The sequence below is a fragment of the Eutrigla gurnardus genome (genome assembly GCF_963514095.1).
Source record: "Eutrigla gurnardus genome assembly, chromosome: 14".
Classification (NCBI taxonomy): Eukaryota; Metazoa; Chordata; class Actinopteri; order Perciformes; family Triglidae; genus Eutrigla; species Eutrigla gurnardus.
In genome coordinates this window covers 20,241,396-20,251,471 of record NC_139937.1, presented here as the reverse complement: position 1 = coordinate 20,251,471, position 10,076 = coordinate 20,241,396, and positions in this window count along the sequence as shown.

Sequence of the window (10,076 nt, the reverse complement as noted above, 5' to 3'; positions counted from 1 at the left end):
TTTCGGAAGACCTGCAAGGAGACCATTACAGTAGTCTAGCCTACTAGTAATAAAGGCATGTACAAGTTTTTCTAAGTCTTGAGCTGACATGAGCCCTCTAAGTCTTGCTACATTTTTGAGGTGATAGTAGGCTGATTTTGTTACTGATTTAACGTGACTGTCGAAATGTAAATCAGAATCCATAATAACCCCAAGATTTCTGGCTTTGTTTGAGGTTTTCAGGGACAGAGAGTGAAGGTGTTGAATTACTTTAAACCTTTCTTTTTTAGCACCAAAAACAATTATCTCAGTTTTGTCCTCATTTAGTTGTAGGAAGTTTTGGCACATCCAGTCTTTGACTTGCTCAATGCACTGGCACAGAAGATCTATGGGGCGATAGTCGTTTGGTGATAGTGCTACATAGATTTGGGTGTCATCGGCATAGCAATGGTGATCAATGTTATTATTTTGCATGATTTGTCCTAGTGGGAGCATGTAGATGTGGAATAAAGTCGGCCCCAAGATTGAACCTTGGGGGACTCCACACGTTACATTGGTAGGTTCTGATACAAAGTCGCCAATGGAAACAAAATAGTTCCTATCTTGTAGATATGACTTGAACCAGCTTAAGACTGTACCTGAGAGCCCCACCCAGTTTTCCAACCTGTCCAAGAGTATTGAGTGGTCGACAGTGTCAAATGCAGCACTGAGGTCTAATAGCATTAATCTTGAAGTTTTGCCAGAGTCTGTGTTAAGACGGATGTCATTTACAACTTTAATAAGGGCCGTCTCGGTGCTATGAAAAGGTCGAAATCCTGACTGGAAGTTGTTGTGGCAGCCAGTTGAAGCCAGGAAGTGATTTAGTTGTTGGAGGACAACTTTCTCAATTATTTTACTTATGAAGGGTAGATTTGAAATTGGTCTGTAGTTGTTGTTGATAATAGAGGCATCTAGGCTCCGCTTTTTTAGAAGAGGTTTAATGACTGCAGTTTTGAAGGCCTTTGGGAAATTGCCTAATTGAATGGAGTTATTAACTATTTGCAATACGTCTATTGATAGGCAGTCAAAAACATTCTTAAAAAAGTTGGTAGGTAAAGCATCAAGGCAGCAGGTGGATGATTTTAGATTTGTCACCGTTTCCACTAGAGTTTTAGAGTCTATGGCATTAAAGCTTGCCATCATTGCTGTGTTACTTTTGCCTGAACAGGGTGGTGATCCAACTTTTTAGTTTGAGATATTGATGGCGCGTCTGATGCCTTCAATTTTATTAATAGTATAAAAGAATGCAAACTCATTGCATTTCTGTGTGGAGTGGAGTTTAGCTGGTATTTGTGTTGGGGGGTTGGTCAGTCTGTCAACAGTTGCAAATAGGGTTTTCGCCTTATTAGTGTTGTTGTTTATGATGTTGGAGAAGTATGTTTCTCTTGCACTTTTTAAGACTAAATTGTAGGCCCGGAGGCTCTCTTTATAGATGTCATGGTGAATATGAAGTTTAGTACTCCGCCAGATTCGTTCAGCCTTCCTGCACTCTCTTCTCTGGGCTGTCACAACAGCAGCTTTTCTCCAGGGTGCCTTTTGCTTACCAGAAATTGTTTTAACCTTAGCAGGTGCAATGACATCTATGACATTCAGAATTTTGGACAGGAATAGACAGGAGCTGAGCAGCGAGTCGGACTTTGAGTCTGAAAACAGACGAATGAAAGCCGAGCCGCCGTCAGCATCAAGATCCAACCTGCTCGCTGCATTCAGTCTTTCCAGTTCTCCTTTTGTTGTGGGTAAACAGGAGTGTGTGTGTGTGTGTGTGTGTGTGTGTGTGTGTGTGTGTGTGTGTGTGTGCGTGTGCGTGTGCGCGTGTGCGTGTCAATAATATTCCCATGCTTTTCTGTGGAGCCGAGCAGCAGCAGCTTGGAGGTAAACAAAGTCAGCTGATCCCTCATCACTCACCCAGCAGCTGATTGGCTGTCCCCTGCAGGTGTAGGCTACACAAACACACGTTAATGTAACATTTATTTGCATCCATGCAACATTTATTTGCATCCATGCAAATAAATGTTGGTTCATTTACTTATTGGAGCAACTATATATTTACTTAAATATATAAGCGACGGTAGTCGTGTTTACATGCCCTCATTCCAAAGAATCCTATTCCATCAGATCACCTCAAAGGTTTTTGCATGGGATTAAGATATTTATTTATATTGCAATGAAACACAAACACAGATACACTACATTCCAGAAAGTCAGCCGTGGTTTTATAGATATTTTAAATTATTTTGACTACTTAATGAAGCGTCGTCTTCAGGTTCAACCGCAACAGTCTGTTCAACACACACATCACTGCTGACGTTTCTTCACGCTGCTCTTTTATTGCCGCTCGTTGGGCAACGGAGGCAACTTCAGGCGGCGCTTTTTGCTGCAACTTCACAGTCGAACCAATAAAACCGCCGCAAGCGTCTAAATGAACGTCTCTTTCTCTAACAAACAAACGTAGCTCCGCTGTATTTTACTTTCAGCGCCTCCATCTCATATGAAACCCCGACATCCTGTCAACATGAGATACATCACATCAGTGCAGCTCTTACAGTTGTGTGTGTGTGTGTGTGTGTGTTTCTCGGCTGTAGTGGAAAGCACCTAAATGTTGCCGTCGGTTACAAAAAGAAAAAGCTGTGAAGAGAGAAGTGCAGTGAGATGAATATTTGACCTCTGGTGACCTTGGTGGTTTGAGAGCTGCAGCTGTGGCTGGAGGAGTTGGCAGCGGCCGCGGAGGTGTGTCTCTTCCTGTAAGTCAATATTAAGCAAATGAAAGAAAGGAAGAAGGAAGAAGCGTGTAATTATGAACGTCTGCCGCGTTGGCGGTGTTTCCATGGCGGACTTTCCTAAAGATCTCCGGCCAATCAAATGGTGTGAGGGTTTCCCCTTCACCGTACGCAGCGCCATAACCCCACAGTTCAAAGTCCTGCAGCCCATCTCACCAGGGTCAGAGTTCAGAATTGACATATAATCAGTCAACGTTGACTTTTGGTTTCACACCACAGACACGAACAAAGATCTCCCGAGTGAAAGTCTCACCAGAATCGATCGTGTCACAACTTAACAATATTTAAAGAAAACTTTATTGTCTACCAGACGGCGACAGAAAATAAACCCATGAAGGACTAAAGGCATTTTAAAAAAAAGAAACAAGCAAACAATTCCATAAATACATGAATAAGATGCCGGCAGTGATACTTGGGGGGGGGGGGGGGGGGGGGGGGCGCGTCGCTGAGTCCTGAGACGTCATTGGCTCCTTATATGGAGTGACGGATGAGAGGAGTCGTCGCCGTGGTTAATATCACTGCAGCTGCCTGAGCAGCAGCTGAGGCTCTAGGATGACAGCATGCATCTAAATGAAGGTTCCCGTAGTGAGTAATGGGTTGCACAACACGCTAAAAACCACTTGTGTGAGTTATTGGCTGTCATCACATCATCACACATCAATGGACCTATATTTAGACGACAGAGGCAGTTCGTTGGCTTTGGCCTGCTGGAGGTTTTTATGTATATATAAAATAGAAGTGCAGTAATATGTTATTAAGTAAAACGTTTCATAGACCATGATTCAATCATCATTTTATAAGAATGAAATATTAAAAGGGAAAAAACAGTCAAAACATTCACAGATATTAGAAACACAAACAGTTTGAGACAAAGAGTTTGGAAGTCAAAGGTCGCAGTAGTTCATCAGCGTATTCTGATTTCACATGTCTGACGGGATACGATGATGAGGTTTGGATGTGGACGGCAGCGTGATGCTGGCGGAGGGATACGAGAGTGAGGCGGTCGGCTCCTGCAGGTCTGACGGACGGAGAACGATGTTCTAATCATAGTTATTTTATGTGACGTTTGCAGACGTGAGACCCGGCATCCTCATCAGTGCTGAAAAACGCCGGCCGTCACTTCCTTCAAACAATCCAGGATGGCGTCGGACAAAATACCAAACTCTAATCTTCAGAACCGAAGTCCACACACCAACGGCTGACGTCACCATGACGACGACAGTCTGCGTATCGGGATCGGATCATCCCTCGTTGGAATCAGACTTCATTTATTTTCAATTAATTCTCGAGTTTCTGAAAGTTTTATAACTCAAACAATTACTCTTTTCTTTTTATCATTTCTCTGGCACTGCCCTTCACTGGATTCATTCTTAGCTGTCTGCCGTTTGCAGTTTATCCAAGGAGAAAAACACCAGATCGTCACCCTCACCACTCCTCCACGGTGTTCCACAAGGTTCTGTCCTCGGTCCCCTATACTCTTTATCATCTACATCCTCGCCCTTGGCAATATCTTCCGTCATTTTGGTATCCACTTCCACTGTTATGCTGATGACACCCAAATCTACATCACCACCTACTGCCCTTAACGACTGCCTGCAAACCATCACAAACTGGATGTCAGTTGTCAGATGTCAGAGGTCAGTTCCCACCTGGATTATTGTAACTCCCTCCTCACCGGTCTACCACAGAAGCTCATCCACCGTCTACAAACCATCCAGAACACCGCAGCCAGAATCATCACCCGCACCAAGTCCTCGGATCATATTACACCTATCCTCATGCAACTTCACTGGCTCCCTGTCCAACAGTGTATACATTACAAACTCCTTCTGCTAACATTCAAAGCTCTCCATAACCACGTCCCCCCATATCTCTCTAATATGATATACCCTTATATCCCACCCCGTTCACTCCGGGTCATTTGTCGCCCTGCTTTCCACCCCCTCATTCTCACTCACCTCAATTCTTATTTATTTATTGCATTTTCCTTGTATATGTGTATGTATTTCTGTATTTCTATGTGCTATTGTATGTATTTATTATGTTTTTTTTAATTCTGTTTTTTAACATGTAAGGTGATCTTGAGTGTTTGAAAGGCGCCAACAAATAAAATGTATGTATATTATTTTTTGTTCCTTTGCATATGAGAAAATAAATCTGATTTGACAGAAAATAATCTTTTAGACATTTGTATCACTCCATGTTTACTGTTTGATTTTATTATTTTCATGCACATAATGTGAGGATTTAATGTTTTTCTGTCCCAATGTTTTGAGCCAGAGAGAGAAACTGGATGTTTATACAGACGGATGTGAATTTAAAGTTCAATAATACTTAAATCCTGTAACCACGTATGTAAAGGTTCGATCTGTAACTGGTGTTGCCATGACGACCTGAGGTACGTTATGTTTTTGTAGATTACGGAGAATCGGAGTTACAGATAGAAAACGTGGGTTTAGTGTTCACTGATACGGATTGTGCCTTTAATTCCTAAAACCTTCGGCTCTTTGTTTCATACGAAATCAAACGCAGTTTCATCCCGACTTTACCGCCGTGTCGTCCACCTCCTCTAAATCCTCCCTCCGGCCTCCAGCTAGGATTTTAAGAATCCCAAAAGCTTTTTTCTTTCCCTCAGACGTTTTCAATAGAAGCTTGTGGGCGGCGTGTTTTCTTCTTTGTCTACGGTTGTTGCTCGTCTCCGGGGAGTCGCTGGATTACCGGCAGATTCATGTTGGATTTCTGTTGGATTCATGTGAAATAAAGGAGACCACTCTCGCCTCCTGTTGCATCGACCAATCGGGACGCCTGCAGCCGTGACGTCACCTTGAGTGGTGTTTGTGTGCGTTGAACGTGTCAGACTGTTGAGCTGTGAATAATGTAGCGTTGCATCATCTCGTCTGAGAAGCCTTCTAAAACACAGATGGCCCACTTTGTTATCTGAAGGCCGTGACACATGATGATGATGGTGGTGATGGTGTAGATGGAGGAAGGTGGAGTCTGATGGAGACTGTTGCTGTGTGAAGTTGATCAAACCTTTAACCGCCTTTTAAAGTGAAACTTCAGGTCACTTATCTGCCGGATGCTGACGGGGATCCGGTCCCAGATTCATGGTCCTTCTCTGGTCCTCATCCAACAGCAGAGCAACATCAACTCTGCCGGCTGATGATGTCACACCCCCGCTACCCGGGATCATCAGCTGCTCAGCCTGAAGCGCTTTGCTAAAGGGCGTTTTTCTGAAGAAGCAGCGCCTGTTTCGACACGTCGTAGCGTGGTTTTGTTATTAATCAGCATCCAGCTGTTCTTAGCTCCTCCCCCTCTCACATCACCCTTGGTTTCAAAAACAACCAAGACAGCGACGGCAAAGTTGGTGAGGACCAGAACGCTGAACTCAAGGGTTTCAGACCGGGCAGTCCAGCATGCAGTGGGGCTGGAGTTTTTGGTCATTAACCAAAGAATTTTAACAAATTAGTACGTACGAATTCATCCTGATCGGAAACATGAACATTCTACTACCAAACCAATGGGGATTCATCCTCTGGTGACCATGAATATCTGAGCCAATTTACTTTGGTTGCTTGAGGGGTTTCAGTTTGGACCTCAGTGGCTTTAAAACATTCTAATATGTAAAATGTTGTCTTCTGCATGAGTAGATGATTGCAGAAGAGCTGCGTTGTGTTTCTGCAGCTCGACATTCCTCATTAATGCTGCATCAGTCTCTCTGGGAACATCCTGTCCTGAGTGGCGAGGCGGATTCCTGCGGGGCAGAGAAAACTGGTTCTAATGCAGGTCTGGACCCGCTGAGCGTTACGTAACTGTTATCCCATCAGACGTGCTGACAACAACACGCCGCTTCACGGGGCTGAAGGCCGGACCTGGACCGACGCCAACGCTGATGATGACACAGTCAGGGAGCAGCGAGAAACGCTGCTTCATCATCATCAATCAGTCATTCAGAGGGGGGGGGGGGGGGACTTTCAGGCGGTCGGAACTTCAGTCAGATGGTAAACAGGATGATTTAAATAGACTGAAGGCTTTAACGAGGACGCCGACATGTTGGTGTGAGAGTCACCAGGTAACACAGTCACTGTTTAAACCAACCTACAGTGTTAAAACACCTACAGGTGTGTTTGGATGGACCGACACACTGATGTGATAAGTAGCCTCAGAGACGCTCCCACGCCCTCCTAGGCAGGAAACATCTCAGGAATTCAGTGGTCATTCATGGGACGTGTCGAGGCGGGGCCGGGACTCGTCTCCGGGGTGGCGTCCCGTGGTTGGGGACGGCGTGTCCCCTGGGTGTGTGTGTGGACACGCCGTCCCAGACAGGATGATGTGAGTGTGTTCCCATTAGATGATGATGAACCACCCTGAAGACCTTCGTCCTGATCTCCTTTCTTATTATCTTCTGGTTGTTGGGAGGAACTGTACGATGTTTACCTGTTTGTTGTTGTGGCTCTGGTGATGTGATATCATCTATGGCGTAGCCGGTTTCTTAATGTTTGTTTTGACGATGATTACACATCGGCATGTTTGATCTTATTGGTGGTTTCTTGCTGCTGCGGGGACGTTTCCCGCCGAGCCTGTACCTGCCGGATTTTCCAGTCATGAAACGGCTCCGTTCGCTTTCTTTCCTTCTCGTTTCGTTTTGAATCAGTTATTTAACTTCAATCCAACAGGAGAAAGTCCCGTCTGCTTCGTTATTTTTTCTGCTTTTACATTTGTTTCCGTTTGCAGGTCGTGAGATAAGCAAGCTTGTATGAGAAACGGCTCAATGTGATAATGATGAAAATGGGATTAAAATCTGTAGGATCAGGTGTTTGGGACGATATGAAAATATGGATGATCCCGCCAAAATAAAAGCAATCAGGATATTTTGCCAATAATCATCAAAATACGCCTTAAACCTTTAAAACGGCACGAACACATACTGGAAACACTTTATAGTTAGTTAAGAAACAAATGTGTTTTATTATTTTATTATCATATTATTAGACACATTTTTTTGTGAAAAACAATTCAATAAATATGATGATCATGAATCATAAATCCACTTGTATAACTAAAGGATAAATAAATGTTGTTAAATTTATTTGTGTATCCTGTATTTTTTAATCGGAATTAATTTTCCGCGTCTACAGCTTATTTTTCAAGTTATTGATGATTAATAATTGAGAATCCCCACAAGCAACTTATTGATATCCACAATAAAAGCCTCATTAACAACAATAAAGAAAGAATAAAATACATCAAATAATAATCTAAGTTGATGCTCCTTCTTGTCTTTTTAAAATCTGCTTCCTGTGTTTTCACCGTCGGCAGCCAAACGTCCCGACCTCCAAACTGTTGCTGTGTTCTGGGTCCGGTCCTCGCCGCCCCCCCTCTCTGAGGCGGTGTGTGGCATGGGGGTCTGGATTCCTGCCCGAGTGCATTCAGTGTGGGAGAACAAGGCCCCCCAGTGTGCTCTGTTTTCAACATTCCTGGGCCCTGACATCAGCCCTCTGCAGGAAGGTCGGCTGTGTGCGGGAAGAGGCCCCCCCCCCCTTCTCGGGCCCCGGCAGTCTGGCAGGCGGACCCCAGGCCGGGTGGGGGGGCCCCCGCTGTCCAGCACAAGCCCCCCACAACAATACAATCAAAGAGATGCTTCACATACCACATGTTGTTTTGTGGCATAAATTAGACGGCGACGGTTAAGATGGATTATCTGCACATAGACGGCCGTATGGAAATGTAGGTCACATGCTGAATGTAAATATTATGCTTTGCAAACATTCCAGAGACTGACGACTTGTTGAGTTCTGGTTTCAGGCCTGTAGGGGGTCCGTCTGGTCTGGTACGGATCACATGATCATTAGTTCTGTTTTCTAAAGATGTTTGAAGTTAAACTTCTGGAGTTTATTTAAATTCATTTTGGAGATTTTTTTTCTATCTGTGTGTCTTCATAAGAGGCAGGATTCAGGATTCACTGTATGAAAAAAGGGCAATGCTGACACCTTGTTTCTGATAATCAGTTACATTGATACGTTGTTTTGCTCTGAACTCTCGCTCTGTGTGCAAAGACAGAACAAGCTTCAGGTCAGGGGAAAATAATCTGATTATCTCCGGTATCAACATGCACCAGACGACCCGTCGGGTCAGAAGACTTCCAGTAAAGTTGTTTCTCCTCGAGTTAGAAGTGATCGTTTTGTGTTTTATGGACATGAAGCTGTTTTGTTGTTTGTCTCCGGCTGAAGTTTTTCCTCGTGCCGTCATCTGATTCAGGCTCACGGCCGCGCGTTCACCTCCAGAGGCAGCCATGTGTCGGGTTTCCCGTAAGCAGGAGGCAAGGCCAAGTGTGTGTGTGTGTGTGTGTGTGGTTGTGTGTGTGTGGGTGGGTGGGTGGATGGGTGGATGGGGGGGGGGGGGGGGGGGGGGATTTGGCAGCGTGGGAGGAGGACACATCAAAGCTGAGGGGAAACCAGATCGCCTGCTGGAGACAAAGCGGCCCGTTGGGCTTCAGAGACAAAGGAAACGCGATCCACCACGTGACCCTGAACGCCACGCATGCCTCGCCGTCTGGCTCCATTCAGCTTTTCACCCATTCAGACTTCATTAGAACCGCGGCCATCCGTTTGTCACCTCGGTACTTTTACAGTTTAATCAGAAACAACGAGAGACCTAAAACACATACGGGGTTAAAGTCGTAAATACCACCTTAAATCAAAGTTCGGAGGCGTTATCAACGTAAGAATGGGAACAAACGAAGTGAAAATGTAAAAGAAATGTTAGCATGCAGACGACAGTAATGCAGAGTCAGACACCAGAATCCAGATGGATCCAGATCCAGTAAGGGTGCTGCTCTGCCGCTCGTGTTCATCAGATCCACCCGTCGCTCCTCCACACTCCAAATACGGTCACTTCCTTCTCTGGTTGGAAAGATTCTAAGGCTTCAGAACCGTAGGCCTCAAACCGACGGGTGACGATTCCCGACACAAATGTCACACTATAATGTCACATTAATTGACACAATGATGGATTATGAACTACTGTCCCTCTGGGCACATGCATCAAGTTGTTGTTGTTGACGGTGTGCACCGCGGCGGCGGCGGCGTTCACACGCCACTCAGCCGGGAGGTTCTTTGCCTCAACACGTCCTGCTGAGTGTGTCTCCCTGAAACCCATACCTGAGGTCACAGCGACTCGTCATGTGTTTACAGGTGTTTAAAACTGATGTCTGCTCGCCTACGCGATGACACTCACTGTTTCCAAACGGAGAAACGTCCTCATCTCACTTCACCTTTCCCC